The sequence below is a fragment of the Alligator sinensis genome, unplaced genomic scaffold (assembly GCF_000455745.1).
Source record: "Alligator sinensis unplaced genomic scaffold, ASM45574v1 scaffold366_1, whole genome shotgun sequence".
Taxonomy (NCBI): domain Eukaryota; kingdom Metazoa; phylum Chordata; order Crocodylia; family Alligatoridae; genus Alligator; species Alligator sinensis.
The window spans coordinates 4679652-4698098 of record NW_005841851.1 but is presented as its reverse complement, the minus strand read 5'-3'; the positions used below and the strand labels follow the sequence as shown (position 1 = coordinate 4698098).

The window sequence follows — 18447 nt, the reverse complement described above, 5'->3', positions numbered from 1 at the left end:
CCTGTTTTCCTCAAAGCATGTTACAGTGTCGACGATGTCTTTTTTACAATGAGAAATACCCACATTTCTCTAAGCCACCTTCTGTGCTGAAACAAGTTAATTTTCACCACATGTGGGATCTGTTTTAATACAAGAAATCTGTGAAACCTCTTGTGTGAGGAGGTTAGCTATCAGTAGCCAAGGCATTTGGAAAAGTAGGCTGCAGAGCCCTCCTGCTTATAGAAGATCCTGAATGTACAGACTTCATGCAAGCAACTCCAACATTAATACTTTCAAAGCTGGGATCTAGGTTCTCCATCTTGAGATTCTTAGAAATCAGGCTATGGATTCCCATATGTCACTGGGCTGATCCCTGCTAGGTCAGTACAAAGCCCATCAAGATTGGATTCATGCGAGTCTTGAAGGATTTTACTGGTGAAGTGAGCTCCCACCAGGCTTTTCTTACATCTTGCTTACATCCCCAAGTATCGGATCTTCACTTCAGAATGATGTCTTTCCCCACGTACAGCTCGAAGTGAAGTCTGCGTGAACCCCTTCTGAATGGAAACCTATGGGAAAGCTTGTAAAATGGTAGGTGCCAGGGCCTCAGGCTTGAAAACGTGAAAGATTCAGATATGTAGGCATGTTATGCAAATGCATTAAACTGAAGAACATGTGTTACATTTCTGCATAGATGACAGGAAAATCCCCTGATTACCACAAATGAAGACTGACAACACCACCACATGGAAAAAGCTTGTGGAGCAAAAGACTTGATGTGCTTTGACCTGAGATCCAGGAAACTCAGGCTTCTTGGAGCTCTACCCATGAGTGCATGGCTGAGATGAGGCGAGGTCGTTAGGCATGGGTGCTGCTTACCCTTGGCTTGGAGTGGGACTGGCTCTTTCCTACCCTCAGTTGGGGAAGTGATGGTTGCTCCAAGCTGCTCCCTGGCTGCAAAGGAAGTATGGGACTCTAGATCTCCTCTAGCTGCTGCTCTCAAACTAGGAAGGACTTACAACCACCCCACCCAGGTAAGGGGGATATGGTCAGGATGCTACAAGGTGCCATTATACTCATCTATAATCATGCACATATGTGAGGACTACCCTCTATGCCTAAAATCGTCCCAGAGGAGTATCTTTGGTTAAATTCCACACAGATCTCACCTAGGGAAGCCTCATACACTCAGACACAAACTGAGTCTCTAACACAACCTTCAGTTGGGAGACTTAGGGATATTAGGAGCTACTAAGGATTGAAGCAGGAGGCTCCCAGATTCCTGAAGTGGGTGAGGGATTCAGGAGCTGCCTTGATTGCCTTTTGTGAACCTCTTCCACTAGATCAGTGGGGTTTGAAATGAGCTCTTGGTTGACCTGGGGGCTTTATTTCAATGCCATTGAATCACTCTAACCTCTCTCCAAGCCTGGTCATAGGTAATGACGACACCCAACCCAGTACTTCTGGTCCCAAAGCATCAAAAATGATTTTCAAGCTTTTCTTCCCAATTCCAAAGGCTGGAAACTTACTTAAAGAGATAATGATGGAAAGAGAATTTGGAATCTCCCATAATCACTTGCGTCCAGGAGGCTGTTTTTTTTTTTTTTTTTTGTTTAATCACAAGATCTTAAATACAAGCATTAAAGGAGGCAACACAGACCCTCAGATCCATGTCTTACCTCCCTGGGTGAGGTGAACCTATAACTTAAAACAGTTCCCTGTCCTTCCCCGCCCTGCCCAGGTTTAACCTGACTGATTTGAACCAGTTGACTGAGGACGACTTGGCAATGTACCCTAGGAAGACTCCTAAACGCGTCTTCTTGCTTGGCTAACAGGGGAGGATCCCTCCGCTCAGAATTCAAGCAAAGTCCCTTTCTGTGCCAAGCACCATCTCCTCCACCTATCACTGCTCCAATGGGCCACAGAAACTGCTTACCCAAAGTAAGGAAAATAAAATTTAAAACAAACAAAATTTATCTCAAAAGATGACAGCGAGAAACACAATCAGACCTATTTTTAAAATGCAGTTCTCCGAGAGTTCCCTTTTCTTTTTCCCTCAACATGTTTCATCTCCTGGTTTCAATGAATGTTTGTATTGTGAATGTCTCTCCATAGAGACTACCGTTTTGTAGATTTTTTTTTTCCTGGTCACTGAAGTGCTCTTTGAAGACAGGCTTTCCTCTCTATTAAAAAAAAAATAGAAAGTCTCAGACAAAGTGCTAAGCATGTGTTTAATCCTAATGCTTTGCTTCACTGAAAAAGCCCATTTACAGGTCTCTTCCAACTGAGAAAGTGCCTCTAGAGTTTTTTTCTTGTAATGTCCAGATGGGGAATGATGGCAAGTCCAAGAAATAACAGAGGCATAATAATTCAACCAAATTTATTTTAGGCTCCTTTATGGACATTATGCCAGCCTTTAGTTATACCTTATAGCACCCACATGAAATGAGTCAGTCTCTTATCCATTTTACAGATGGATAAATGAAGGCACAGAGTGGCACAGTGACTGGCCAGATATCTAACATAATAGGGAAACATACCAAGCAGCAAAGTCAGTTCTGGCGCAAACACCCAAAACTCTGATTATTTCCATTGGGAATTCATCCAATACTGAAGTGTTTGCTGTAACACTATAATCTCTCCCCCAACTATACAGTTGGTCCAATGAAAGTTATCACAAAGCAAACCTCGCCTTTTGTACATTTGGAGGACTGTCACAGACAATCCTGGCCACAGCAACACTCCAACGCTACTGTAACTATTGGGCCATCCAACCTGACCGCCACACAGTTCTGTTTTTACAGTCTAACTTAATGAAATACAACAATGCCTTTATTTCTCAGCTGATCTCCGTAACGCCTAAATACAAAATGATCTGCAGTTGAGGGGGGACTTGAAGATGAGGGAGAATTCACTGCATACCTACCAGCATGTGTAGACAAACAGTGCCCTGCCTCAATCAGAGATTTTCCAAAGCAAGCTGAGGTGTTGCACACACCACCTGGCCCTATTTAAAGCCAATACATTATTCTAAAAAGGATTATTTATACTGAAAATGCTCCTGGGACTCCAGTATTTGTATTTCAGGGCTGCCGCATCCCCTATTTCCTCATTGCTTTAATATAGCCTGGGGCAAAGCGGGTGAAATGACTTGCGATGCCACTGTAATTTTTATCAAGGCTTGTTCCTGGTAAAAAGCCTCTTTGTTTCAAAGAAATGTGATTTGGCCTTTTTCCTCCTCTGCTCTATTCCTTGGTTAATATACCACTTCCACTTGCCCCGGGGCTAGGAAAGGTATTCCATGGAATTGCTCAAATCTCACTGTTTTTCTTCTAAATCACAACTGACTTTTTTTCCTCGACCCTTGCTAAGCACTATCTAAGCTGACAGTCTGAACTCAAGATTTTATTTCTGCCTTAACTCTTCACCTCCTGAATTGTAACACTTTCAAAGCCATGTTAAAGAGATGCATGTCAGAACTGCTCAGTCCACTGTTGCAAAGGATAGTGATAGTTGAGAGTGAGACAAGACAGAGAAAACCAGGCTAAGCTATTTGCAATCAGCATCAAAACCAACTGTCCCTGAAACAAGCACATTCAAGTTCATTTATTCATTTAGCATAAATTTTAAAATAAATGTCTTCTTCTGGGCCGGTAACTTTCATTGCGATTCATGCGGTTTTAAAAATTGTTTTATAGAGATAATTACAGACAAGTATATTGGGAAATAACATACATGAAAAAAATACACGCAGGTGTGCAGGGATTTAGATATAGTTATTGTGGAGACATGACGCTCCTATTCCGCACTAATAGCAAGTTTCTCGTACACACACGCACAGCAACAGCTTGATCCAGCTGAAGATCAGCATGGCTGCTTTATCAGGCAGGAATTGTTTTTGGATTATCATTGTTATTTTCAACTAAAATGCAAAGTCGGCATTAATAAGAACATGCAAATGGAAATAGAAAATGATGGGGAATATACCATTAATAGACTCATCAAAAATATTTGACAGCTGCTGGCTTCAAGGCAAGCAAGATCAGGTCCTCCATGAGTGAAATGGGGTTCCCTGAAGTTAAAGGAAAAGGCAAGCTCTTAACTAAAACAATAGCAAAAATAAAAATGAATTATTAAACACACAACAGAAAAAAACAAAAAAGTCTCAGTCTCTTCAGCATTCTTCTCCCAGTCACTTTAAGAGGAGCCATAGCTTTCTGGTTGTCACACCCAAGCAAACTTCGAATATTTGCCTGGATGGCATTAGGCTTTCACCTGTCTTTCTGTACCAGTCCTGCAATAAACACCAAGCAGACAGGTTCCTGTGCCCACATAATGACCCATTAAGAGATTAACATCTCTCAATCTATCAAGTTAGTGTAGCATTTAACTTCAGGGCCTAATAGTTTATTGTTGCTTCTTGCATGATACGAGTCGTTGTTTTCCAGTCACACCACTTGCTAATGCACCCTTAGGACTGGATTGTGACAGACTCTATACCTCATTTTTTAGCCAAAAAATAGGACTAATGCACACATGCCAGAACATTTCTGAGTGCAGTATCGAAAGAAAAATTTGAAAGCAATAACTCTAACAAGGAGCACAATTACTTTGCATGTACACAGCACCTGTCATCTTCAGAGACCCCAGAATGCTTTACAAGTGTAAGCCATTATATAGCTCACTTCTAGCATCTCAGAAATGGAGTTACCTCTGGAGTGAAATTTAGGATCTTTTACTGACACACAGTTAACACTGCTCAATAGTTAAAGACAGAAATGAAGGACACCATATTCAGTTGACTCTGAAGTAGAAATTAAGTTAGATAATACAGGATTAGCCAATATCCCATTTATACTATTGCTCAGGACACTGGAGTTAAGGCCCTAACGGGATCTTTAATGATCAAAACCAGCCAGGATCTTTTTCCATGTTTCCTCCTCAGTAACACAGTACTCAATAGTTCCAGCAACTGATACAATGAGAGTCTGCTCCACCCTGCAACACTTTAAAAAGATTTGCAGGTTATACATTTTCATTAATACCCAATTGGTTGACTCTACGTGACTTTCAAAATGCTTCTGGTTTTCTTGTAGGCTCATTTTGAGTTAATTGGCCTTGATACGACAATTTGGGGGGCTTGCGTATAAATAACATTTCTACCCAAGACTATACAAAAAAACCACAACCAAAAACAATGCAGTTTCTTCACTTAATTTGAGATGATGCCTCATCCTTGTTGTTAAGATGTTTTCATTTTTTTTCCCTTTTTTTTTTTTTTTTTTTTTTTAAATATAGCTGGTTTTTTTAACTAGAGGGGAGAGAGAGAAAGAGATAGAAAAAAAAAACCTCACTTTCAGGAATTCCTTGAAGGAAATTGAATGGATGCATCACATAAAATAACCTTTCCTCAAGAACAGAGGAAAACACAAAATGCTGCGGGATCACTGCTGTGCCCTATGGACTGGAAAGTGCACCTGGGTACATAATATTCAGTCCAGCGAAACGTTTGGGTATTTTTTTAGGGTTTCCCCCTTGTTTTCCTTCTCCAGTCCCTCAGTTTTTCTGCTCTTGTTGGCAGCCAACTATGTGAAAGCTTTGAAGTGGGAGATCTCACTACAGGTCTTTCTTCTTCCCCTTCAAGGCTCTTTAAAATGGCATAATCTCTTTTTAGAGCTTTTTATAAATATTTGATAAAATGAATACGGCTTTCCAGCAGGGTTGTGTGGGTTCTGCTTTCTATTTTGCACTACAATTTTCAAATCCCCCTTAACAGGAGAATATAGGTTGAGCCTAGTGTATATAAAAGGGCTCTATTACAGCTGCCCTGAGCTTTATAACGGAAATGCCACTAATGGGGACACTACAGGTTCCCGAAAGCAATGGACCAACAGTTGAAGCATCCAAGTCTACAAGTTTCTATAGGATCCTAAGTTTTCATGAACTGCACTTCCCCATTGAAGAGAACATGCACTACACTGCTCTATGAGCTACATTTGGAAGCCTGGCTGCAGTTTTGTCACCCTCTGAATGTTACCAATGCAGTCCTGAACAGATCCGGGGCATAGACTAGCTCAAAACAGTAAGCAGCTTTGGACAGAATAAGAAAAAGGTCTTTGGAAAAGGTGAAGCAGCTCTTCTCTTTTCTGCCCAGTATTGACAGGTAAGGGGCTTGTTGACAAATAAACACCCGTGTCTGCTTCAGGTAAGGAGATGACAACAAGTGGCTGGCAGCTGCTCTGGGCTCACTACTTTCTACATCTAACTGGGAGCTGATCCACACCCATACACTGCAGTAGCTTCTGAAGCCAACATGCCTATAGGAAAGGCTGCAACTCACCCAGGGAGAGCAGGCAGACATCACTGAATGCTGGCCTCCAGTGCAAAGAGGAAGAGCTATAGAGGACTTGGGTGGGCAAAAGCGAGTGCTATAGAGCCGGCTGGATATTTTGGGATGGTGGAAGATAGGAAACTGAATACTTCACAGTTTACTCCAGGCAGAGAGGGGGTGGCACTCAGAATGTGCTTGAAGGTGACTCTCGCTATTATCCTGCCTTTGCTTCTTCACAGTAATTCAAGTCTTTTTTACTTGCTGTTTGCTCCCACGTGCACATACACACACGCTGCACACACCCCCACTTGTAAAAAATGAGCGTGCATTTGAGCAAACCGCTTTGGAGCACAAACAAAATCCCCAACACTTGCCACATCCTATCACAACCATAATAAAGATGTTTATAGTTTTAACCATCAAATAAAGTGCTTAATTCCACCGAGCTTGTCCCCTTCGCTCAGTCACTCTACGGCTTCATTTAGCAGGCCAGCGGTAAAAAAAATTCATTAATTTTTATTAACAGGGAGAGCCATTTGTTCCCTGTGACAATATTTGACTTGTCGAAATGATTTTCACCTCTGCCATGAGGTGTGCGCTCCCCACATACATCACCCGATTACTCCAAGAGCGGCCAGAGTTGCAGTCATTAGCCAGTGAATTAACGACAATCCACAGCGCTATTAATCACGCTGACAAAAGCGTTAGCTTGCTGCTGACCCGAGCACGGCTCTGGGACACGAGCAGAGGAAAGGAGAGCACAGCCACAGGGCTAGGAAAGAAAGGATTTTTTTTAAGCTGCTGAGGCAGAAAAAAAGAGAGAAATTAGATAGTCAGTAACAGTGAAGCTGAAGTGCACTACACACAGAAATTGGGGAAGACACAAAGGTTGCAACAGAAGATGGAAGGATAAACTCAGCCCTTCATTCTACCTTGGGGTATTTCCATTAAGCACTTTGGACAAATTCATTTTCAAGCATCTAGCTGACTTAGGAGTGCGTGTCCCATTCACTGTTAGCAGGATAGAGGATGATGGCCGACCAAAGCTGAGTATAGTTTCAAATTCCCCCTCCCTTCCCTCGCATTTCAAATCTGGTGTCCAGTTTCACTCAGGACCTCACCCCAAGTACTTGGAGAATGAGACAATTATGGCTACAAAACACCATTTGGAAGGAACTGTCAGTGCAATACGTGAACTTCACTCAGCCCGCAGCCCACTTTTTTAGGAAGCAGTTTTGAACTTCCAAACGATACGTGAAAGAGTCTCAGATTGGACACCCAAAACCACAAGCACCCACATCCAGAGGTTAGCTTTGAAAATGCAAACCTCCCTGGAATGAGTCACTCAAACGTGTGTGATCATGACATTAGGTACAGGTGGCCAAGTAAATAATACACATACCTTATTATAGTAGCATTTAGTTATTTACAAAAGCTAAACATGACATCAAAAAATTTCACCTCGACTGTCCCCAGTACAGAGTAAGTCTGAAGAAATGCGGCTTCTATTTAAATGCATGGAAATTAGGGACTTACATAAGTGTTATGAGAGAAGGGATTATGGCAAATCATTGCAACAACTCTGAATGTTCCTGCTTTCCTGTGCATGGAAGGGCAATGGAAGCGCATTCATTCAGTCCTGCTCTGTACCATCAGCCTGCAACTCCCACTGGAAAGCACCAGTTTCAACAGAGAGGCCATTCACAGTGGTGAAGATAATAGACTCATGACAGGTATTCAATAATTTGTTTAGAAAGTTTGGGTTTTTTTTAAATAATATTTCTTTATTAGGGAAAAAATGTGTAACGCAAAATTTACAAATGCACTCAGCATTTTTCAAGAGGAGAGGCATGCACGCCAAAGTACCAAAACTCATGCCATTGTCAGGACTTAGAGGAGCCATTAATATAAAAGAACTGAAGAGGAGTTAGCAATAAATGACTACCTCTGTTTATAATACATTCTGTCTCTATTGTAACCTAGTACTTCAAAGCTACTTTGCCATACCACTCCTCTCCTCTCTGGCTTAGGGTTAAAGATTTTGCCTTTTCCTAAAATACCATCCCCAGAGGAGCAGGACTGCTACTAGACAGGTTGATGGTATTTTGTTTTTACCATCCAGAATAATTTTAAGGCCTGTTTCTTGTTACCCACTTTCATCGGTTTAATTCTCCACTGCCAGGGAAGAATGTTGTGAGGAAATCTGGGTTCGGAAATCCATGATTTCCTGTCAGTTAATTCATTTCAGCCAAACAGAAGGCAAGGTGATATTCTTGTTTAATGCTAAGGTTTGGATACAGTAATAACCAGGGGCTAAAAAGGATTCCATCTGCTGCCATTTTCTCTGGTCTGTTGACAACCCAATGTGACCGCCTGTGTGCCAATTTACATTGTTCCATCCCCAGTGGTTTTGTTCCATTTACAACCTCTAACATTGATGTGAGCGCTACTAACCTTGTTTATATATAGGTTTCTGTACCCACCTGTGATGCCATAAGCGAAGTGAGTGTTCATTTCTCCCAATGTCTCTTATAGGCAATCTCATTAGTTGATGGTGCCGGGGTCATTAGTTTTAGTCCCAAATTATCATCACCCTAAGACTCATATACTATACATCTAATCCCGCTGGGAGACCTCTACTTCAGTCTCAGGACAAAAGACGAGGACATGGGGCTACCACCACCACTGATTCTGTTCAGGTTCAACGCTGCACAAGCACATGGCTGGAGACCTCCATACTAAAAATCAACTCCGCTAGATACTGGTGAGCAATAAGAAACCAGGGACTTCTGGAACAAGCCAGAAGGTCCATCTCACCATTTTAATTGCCTTACCAATTCCCAGACTCACTTCAAAGATTCATATCGCTTAACTCGTTAACTTACTGAAAGTGATTTGCAGATTTAAAAAACAGTCATCTTATCCACTCAGCCAGGTACCTCAATGTTGTTGCATTTGCCAGGTTATTATTGAAAGAGAAAGTAAAAAACAACAGATAGCCTAAAGTTACTCCAGCTGTGGGATTTGAACAAATTCTTGTTCGTGGTCACTTTCAGATATTATTCTGAGTAACGACCAAGAAGTCCAAGCTGCTAGTATTGCAGAATTTGTTCCTCTGATTAACTGTTACAGCATTTATCTACTCTGGGACAAAACAGGATTCTTGTTCAATTGCTTTTTAAAACAGCAAAAAACTGAAGATGAAACAATCGCCCTCCCGCACCCCCCACCCATTTATCACATATTATTATACTGATGCCACTGGACAGATAGGTGAGCGGGATGTAATTCATAAGTGTGGTTTGTAAGACTGGAAACAAATGGAACAAAATAGCCCATACACACGTGTGAATTCTAGTAGGGTTCAAGTTCATGGTATTAAAGCCTCTCTCTTACCTTTGTCCTACCATAATTCATAAAAACACCTCCAAAATATTAGGTTTCTGAAAGCAATCAATATAACTCAGACTAATGAGACTATATTCTTTGTGGAAGAGACATATTTATGTTAAACACAGCCTGTTGAAGCCTTACAAGCATTACTATGACATGTCGGAAGATTCTCCCACAAAGAATAAACCCTACCATTTTTTTTCCTAGTAACCACTTGACTACTGCAAAATAGAAACAAAGTACTGCATAGAAGAGCATTCTAGCCATAGTATACCACGCATCTCCCCATAAAGGACTGATACGCCACTAGAAATTTAAACAAGCACAAGAGTAAAAGGTTAAGAAAATATTTTAGTTGCTAAAAGAAGAAATTTGCAAAGTTGGAAATCTACCTTGAAGGCCTTGATTCAGCTAAGCATATACAAGCAGAGTTAACTTGAAGAGCATACTTACTGAAGGGGCATATTGAAGTGTATAATGACTGAAGGACTCAATATGACTCCTTCAGTCAGCTTCAGTGGGGGTTGGATCAGGGTTACTCATGTGCTGAAAGTTAAGCGCATAAAGAAGGTTTTTGCTGAACACAAGCCAATGACAGCAAAGTCGCAAGACAGTCCAAACAAGCTATCTAATTCAGGGGAAAAAAATTCCAACAAATCATTGAAAACTAAACTGACCCAAATGTGTGGTTCCTTGTTCCCAGATGGGTTTGGGAGCAGTGTTGAATACTTTTCAATGTATATTTCTTATTAAATAACTTTTCTCTCTTTCAAATGTTCACATTCAAGCAAGGCAGCTTTAAACTTCAACAAGCTCCGGGCTTGCACTCTGCTCCATCTGCTTGTCCTCCTGAGCTCCTGTAACAGGCCTTGTCTTTCTTTCCTCTCTTAAATGATTTCATTTCTAGTCTCACCTGAAAGCATCTTTTTTCTTCTCTGCATTTCTTACATTACTTACGTGCACCCATGTATATGCTTTCATATGTGTTCTCTTGTTAAATAAAACAAGAGTACAAAATTTAATTTGCTTGTTTAAATTAAAATGGGCCATTTTGCCTTGCTTTTTTTTTTTTTAATACATTGTTTTTAGAAACCTTAGCTCTCTCTCCGCAAAAGAACAAAAAATCATCCCATCTTCATTTAAGGTGAGGTAGGGGATTCAGAAACCACATCTTTTCTGCCCCAGTTATTTCTAGCAGGAAGGCAGAGGAGACAGTTAGTTGTAAAAAGTCCTTTGGCTGGCTAGATGCTCAGTGTTTCAAGCAGCCAGAATGGCACCAAGACAGTGACTATAGAAACAAACTTCTCACTATATGATTTTACCCACCTGTGAACAGTTCAAATTTGACTCCTCTCTTCTGGTTAACTGCTGCACTAATGCCTCCTGCCTGAGCCCCTCAGCCCTTACTTGCTAGAGTAAGAGAGAAAAAAAATCCAGGTATGAATGAATAGCAGATGGTAAAGCTGTGAACTGCCTCCTTTGTTAGCTCCATTTTGATAAAGGTTGTCAATTCTTTCAAGTTAACCCCAGCCTCAGCTTCCCGCAATTCTAGGCAGAGTTGAGCAAATAATGAATTTTTCAGTTCATGGCTGAACCAAAGAAAATCATAAAAATAAATCCATTCATCTCATATGTAAATATTAAATTCTGGGGATTTTTGACCAAATGAAACCACTGGGAAAAAAATCATTTGGGGTCAACCTGAATCAATTTGTTCAAGCAGGGTTTTTAACCCTATTTAATTATCTTTTTTATAAGTTAGGTCAATTTTAATTTTTTTAAATGTTATTTTAAAATAAAAAGTAAAAGAGATTCATTAGAAAATGGCAAAATAAAACATTTTGGCATTTCCAAGGAGAAATTATTGGTTTTTAAAAAGTCACAATGAAATGTTTAGGCACATTTAAAATTGTTTGAAATGATTCAGCTTGCTTTGAGGGAGGAGGCTTAAAATTTTTTCCCCCCCCCCCCCCCTTTTTTTTTTCCAGATAAAACATTTCACCAAATTCTCCCTGAATTTACAAATGGTTTCAGGCCCCATCAAAATGCCATTTTTTGGCAAACTTAATATTTATCAAAAGAAAAAACTGCCACTTTTCATCCTCAGCAGATGCATGTGGTCAGGATGCACTGACCTCAACTGAGTGTCTCCAAATTCTGGGGTTTGTTCACAGCATTTATGAACCTATTCTCACAGGTAAAGTGAGAATAAATGTACAAACAAGCAGGCATCCAGATGCACAACTGTCCATTGTGTATATGCACTCGACTCTGTGCAGGCTTTTTTTTTTTGTGCACACAGATTTATAAGCACCAATTTGAGGACTACAGAAAAAAGCTGCAGGTCTTTTCCTTGCCACTTTCTGGTTGCTTTTTACTTTATCCTAAAATGCATGTAGAATGAAAACATTAAATGTTACACAGACTTTTTAACTCAGGGTCTTCATCCCCACATATTTTTCATATTACTCATATTCCCCTGCTTGAGTTAAACTCAAACAGGCCTGGAACAACTTCATTAACATAAAACCACATGATAATAGGAAACAGAGCCTTTTAATGGTTTATTTTTTTATTATCTTACGATACATTTCATCCTCTCTCCTTCTCAGAGTGCTACTACATTCTGTTTTCACTCCAGTTGCTGGTTTCAACACAGCTCCAGCTTGGCAGGGGAGAGGGAAAGACAGGATCCAGGACCATTTGCAAATTCATCACCAGAGAGCAGTGTATCCTGTCTACCCAGTCCACATACTGTTAAGTTCACAAGGTGCTATACAAGATGTTCCTGCCTTAGCATATACAAATTGGGCTCATGTTCTCATGCCCCAAATCATTCCCCATCGGGTGCTATCACCTCACCTTCATTGAGTAACATCAGCAAAGACCACAGAGTCTCCTTTACTCGGAGAGATTGTCATTATAAACAATACTCCTGGCTCCTATCCAGGGAGAAGCGAACACTTGCATTCATGGTGCACTGCCACTGATTACTTGTTTCTGCAGAGGTTCAAGTTTAGATGCTAGGACCTGAAGGAGTGCCTAGCTCATTAAATCAAGAAACCATCCAGCCTGGCAACCTAAGCAGTACCAAAGGCTTCAGAGAAAGGTGTAAAATGTCTTATCATGTATATTTGCAGCAATATGACCATATGTTAAGTTTCTTCCTAAACCCAACCAGGCAGTCTTGAAAAATTCCCAGGAGCTAAATTCTTTTTCCCCCCAATAAAAATTACAAGTAACTTCAGGGTCTCACAGATCTCCGAATATGGCAATAAGAACCTTTTTTTGGCATTTCCATTTCCAATCAGAACTGATTTTCGTAGTTTAAAAGTCACAACTTTTTTCTTGAAAGTTAATAGAATTTTGGGATTCAGGATAAGCCAGGTCACGTATTCCAGTCAGCCTGGTGGGGGGATGTTTTTATTCATCTTTATTTTTAACCGTAAATAAAATGAACACAACATATTTTTAGAATTTTAAATGATATAGAGGGGTGTAGATTGTATGATATAGAGTCCATTTGTTTTTTTTTCCCCCCACGCACATTAAAATAAAGACTTTCATAGAGGTTTCTCTGCTGAAGAATCATTGACCCTTTCCTTTGCTGTTCTTCACACACATCTGAAATCCCAATTACTCAGCAAAATGAAAGGTGAGTACATTACATCCTAACTTTAAGTACCTTAACTTAGTGCTCACTGCCAATTTTCGATCTGTTGCTTGGGAGCTCAGTAGCAGCCTCAGACTTGTCTTTAAAAAAGGAATGGCAATTTCTAGGATTCCCATTCTATCATAGCTCAAAGTAGGTTCTCTGAATAAATGGGAGAGGGAAATCAGTGAGATATATTAGCACGGGTGCATATTTTTCATTTCCCTCTGTCTTTCCTTCCAAAAGACTATTGGTGATGAATTTGCAAATGGTCCTGGATTATGACAGAATTTTTTTCTCTTCATTATTTATCCCCCTGCTGAACACCTCTATTAGAGACTACAGTGACAAATGCATGAATAAAAGGCAAAGACAATATTTTAGCACTGCGGTGTAAATCTCCTTTTACGCATTATTAATTTAAAGAAATCTATTACACCATACAGCTCTGAGGAGGAAGACAAGGTTACATAAGAACTGCTATGAGAGCCTGGGGGTCAGGAGAGGCTATAATCCCGGCTCCATCACTATCGGCCAGTTAGCTCCCCAGATCCTTTTGTGCAAAATAATTCACATTTGTTTCCTTTTTTCCTCCTCCTAATTTAACTGAAGGCTGGTGAAAGTGATCAATAGCCTGGGAGCTCGGCTTATCTGCCGATCAGACAGAGCATAAACAGGATTTGCAAATGGTCGTAAACAGGAGTAGGACAAACCTCTCCCACGCAGTGAATCGCAGGAATCTCCCTCAGAAATACTTTGGAAAGCCCCCCTTCTCCCAGTGAAAGAGGGATCAGCTCTCCACACCCACCTCAGTTTCTTTGGCCTCTTCACTGGAGCTGTCAAGAAATGCCTGTCTGTCTGGACAATTAACACTAACGGCAACAGTGATTTGTGTGATGTGAACCCTCATCCACTGTGAACTGGACCAGGGCCAAACACCCATCACATAAGCCACCCAACAGCTATTAGATAGCAGAAACATGGTCTCCACTAATCTAGGCTAAGAGATATTTTGCTCGTAAAACCCACATTTTTTAAAGGGTATAAAGTCTTTGGCTCCCTTTACATAAATCCTTCCATGCATGATTTATCCACAGTCTCTGAAATAATTAAACAAGGGCCTGATCCCCTCCTTATTTTCCAGAAGCTGCTGGGCTGGGATTTGGGCAATGATCTACATGTAACACAGAGCTAATGAAGGGCTCTGCACAGAACCTCCCTCCCCATTCCACCAGCAGAGTGAGAGGCGGAGGAAATGCTGTTCATATCAAGAGGAAGGAAAAAGGAAAACAGATGGAAAGTACTCAGAATTGGAACAAGTGCGTTTTAAACAATACAACAGGTCCCTTTTACTCCAAAATAACAGAACACTACTGTGAAAATCTATATACAATAATACCATCGACAACAAAGATAACAGGGAAATAATTCTGTGAACCTGAACTGAAAGTACTTTATGTAAGAGATGCTAATCACCAAACACAGTCTGCATATAGCTCCCATGATGCAGAACCACAGCTTTGATTTCATTTTTTTTTTTTTTTATAAAGCCTTCAACAAAAGATGTCAGAGCTGAAATACCCTCTACCTTCATCTACCAGTGACTAACTAAAATGTGTGCCCACTTGCCACTATTAAGTTAATGTACTGGTAATTAGTTTTGCAACCCAACTGAGTTACTGGCGAATAATTTGTCCAAAAAATGTAGGACTGGTTTTTCCTATTCATTATCTATACCAATTCTGATTTTGAATATTAATTTATTTACTCAGGTTCCCAGTCTGGTAAATTCTGCTAGGCCTAACTTCAAACATGTCCATAAACCAGAAGGGTTTAATAAGTCTATCCATATGTTTAAAGTATGTCTGCTTCCAAAAACCAAAGTATTAGCACTACTGAAATGCACACAATACAGTTTAAAGCAGCCAGTGCTTTCTATCAGGCTTTTGATTTATAAGGAACTCTTCAGCAATCCTGAAGTTCTCAAATAGCTCTTAAATCCGGATTTTAAATTGCAGATTGAATATTATTAAAGTAATTATTGATTATCAGAACTGTCTGAGCTTAAATATATCCACTATTAACAGAGTGAGACATTGCCCAAGAGTCAATTTACAAGCCTAAACTTTAGGCCCTTAAATCTATACTGGAGCACAAAAATCAGTGGCTTGATTTTAGAAGGTACTGAGGACCCATCAGTTATCAAGGGCAAAGGGAACTTTCAGGTGATTGGGACCTTTGAAAATTAGGATGTTTTACTTTTGTGCTTAAATATGGAGTTAGATCCCTGTTCAAACCCATTTTTTTTAAATATTGCCCAGGTACAGACATTACATTTTTATGGTATAAGTGACCAGAAACTGGTCTATATATGGAACAGAACAAAGTTTGCAACACACAGACTGGTTTAAAAATGGTTGGATAGGCATCTGGTGGGATCATCTGACCCCAGCACTCTTTGCTGCCCAGGGCAGGGAGTCAGACTCGATGATCTGTTCAGGCCCCTTCCAACCCTAGCATCTACAAATTTATGAATCTATGGTGGAACCTGGTCTAAGATCCGTTGTCCACCCCCCGCCTCAGAAAGGGTGAATCTGTTCTGTTTGCTACCAGTCTAAACTATGCCGCTTACAGAAAATCACACAACTTAAAGTGATTCCACTTCAGACTTGTTGAATGTATGTACCGAGCCATTGTATTGACATATATAGCTATTCAAATGCTAAAGTAATATACAGTAAGAGCCTGATCCTGCTCACAGTCCTAGCATTTGGCACTTTTAAAGCATTACAAGCTAGCAATTCAAAGCAGGATTAGCCTCCTTACAGGGACCAGATCTTCAGAACACAGGTGTCTCTGCACCGTCTAACAATCAGGCCCCTTGGAGGTATCAAAGGTCAGACACCTGCAATCACTCCTCATGTCTAAAAACTTAAGCCTTGGTTCACTGATTTCCTTCCAGCTGAAGTAAGGTTCTAGGTATGAAGTGTTGGAGGGAGGTGGATACTAAACAGTAATATTAAACCTGTAAATTGTTTGCTCTCCCAAAGCCATCCCTTTAGCTTAACAATAAATCCTTTGAAAAACTGGAAATGCTTTAGTGCAAAGGCTGATGGGAAACCTTCGAAAATTATCATGTGAGCAACATGAGTTTATCTCTGTTATTTTAGGCAAAACATACTTCCTGTTCTTTTCCCTTCTGACTTCAAGTCTGCTGTAGAGCCTAGGCTGCTCGAGATTTCTGTCAATCAATGGAGTAGAGGTCACTCAGAACGAGCATTTACTGGTGTACACCCATCTTAGCGGCTGCACAGTTTCACCTGTCCACATGCTCTCATTTAAACATGGTATCCAGGATGACCAGCTCTAATGCAGGTTATACTGCACACTGGTACAGCAGGTCTGCGAGAGGGGGTTTGTACCAGATCACTTATGCAAAGTCGATCGATCCAAATTGCTAACAAACACATTGCCACCATGGCCTGGATACTTGAAGAGGCCCTGATTTGGCTTGTGTAAGGAGGATGGGAGGTTGGGGATGGGACACAGATAGTTTTCTTATTTCTGGGACCAGGGAACCTGGTAGGAAGACTTTTAATCCGTAGGGACCCTTAAGATTTTTAAAGCATTAAAAGAAAAAGAACTAAAAGACAACACTTGACAGCCTATGGTGCCACTCTGCTAATAGCAAATGACTGAAAAACTGCCATGAAAGCCACAGGGATACACTGAAACTTAAAGCAAATCACTTAGGCACTTCCCTACGCCCTCACTAAAAGTTGATGAAAAGGGTTATTACAGCATCTCAGTGATGCTGTCCTAATAAGAAGGAAATTAGTCTGTTTAATAACAGAGCATAATGAAGACTGTAGAATAAAGCATTGGATAATTTGTCAGTGATTAGAAGGTCAGGGGGTCAATTTATGAAAAACTGAGTCGCTTTACCTGAGGGTAGCCACTTATGTAACATGAGAAAGCCCCTCCTTTGTCTCGGCTATCTTGCCATTTGTACACTGACATCTAAATAAAGCTGTAATTTATCAGTCAAGAGGAAAACACAGCTAAGTTTGAACTAAAATGCCTATCAAAAGGAGCAAGATTTTCTCAGGTTTTGTTTGAAATTGCATTTAAAACAAAGGGTTTTTTTTCTTTTATGCAAATGCTTCCTCCCCTCTCCATATCCCACCCCCCCACACACACACCCTGACCTCAGCAAAAGCAAATTACACTCTGATAGCAACCTGAAAATGGAATTTTGTTACTTCAGATTATTTCTTGTGCATTGTAAATGCTGTCTAAATGATAAGGATGTTTTATTTTGTTTTCTTGTTTAATCCCCTCATTTTTCACTTCTGAACCAATTCTGAATAATCCCAGGCCTACGCAAAGTAACGCTGATCTGGTCCCATGGAAGAACCATTCCCTGGGAAAACCCTCTCTCATGAGAAACTTAAAAAGATTAATATAAAAGCTATGCCTTGAGTTCATGACTCTCCATTTCTTCTTGCCAACATCGCATATACCTAAAAGAGCAGGAAACCGCATTCCTCACACGGATCTAGCTTTTGGTGTCATTATCAGCTACAGCAGAGAGGGAGCTACAGAAGGCTGAATTCTAGTCTTGTTAGAAAGAAGTACTGATTTAAGTGAGTCTGTTTATGTATATTCACTTAAAAAATGTACGGGCCAAATTTTGTCCTCAGATGCTACAACTCCTATGGAAATAAAGAGGCAATAGTGTACATTAGCTGCTTTAAGGTAGAGCCTAGAACCTCCAAGCGAGATTGAGGCCTTGTTGTGCCAGACATTAGGGCTGTGCGAAGCTTCGGGTGGCAATTCGATTTGGAGGAGATTTGGCCCAATTCGGTGGCTGAATCACCGAATCTGAATCGAATCAGGGGACCAATTAAAAGGTCTGAATTGATTCAAAGCTCTCCGAATCTTCAGAAAAGATTTAGAGAGCTTCGATGATTTGGGCAGTCCCCGGTGGCTGCAGCAGGGAGCTGGAGCTGACTCGGAGCTGGTAAGCACTAGGGGTGGGGAAGGGGGGAGGGGACCATGGGAGGACCCCTGCCAGCCCCCCAGCCCCCCC

General features: G+C 40.7%; 1 protein-coding gene across 19 annotated transcripts in view; it reads right to left on the bottom strand.

Moving 5' to 3' along the window:
- Positions 1 to 18447, bottom strand: part of PRDM16 (PR/SET domain 16) — a 459271-nt gene that overhangs the window by 322553 nt on the left and 118271 nt on the right. The window contains exon 1 of one of the 19 annotated variants that reach the window (XM_025212041.1): positions 3967 to 4112. The exons of the other annotated variants lie outside the window; for them this stretch is intronic. The gene's annotated coding sequence lies outside the window, so the exon portion shown is untranslated. Of the gene's footprint in view, positions 1 to 3966; positions 4113 to 18447 lie in introns of those variants that run through there. 19 annotated transcript variants of the gene reach the window in all.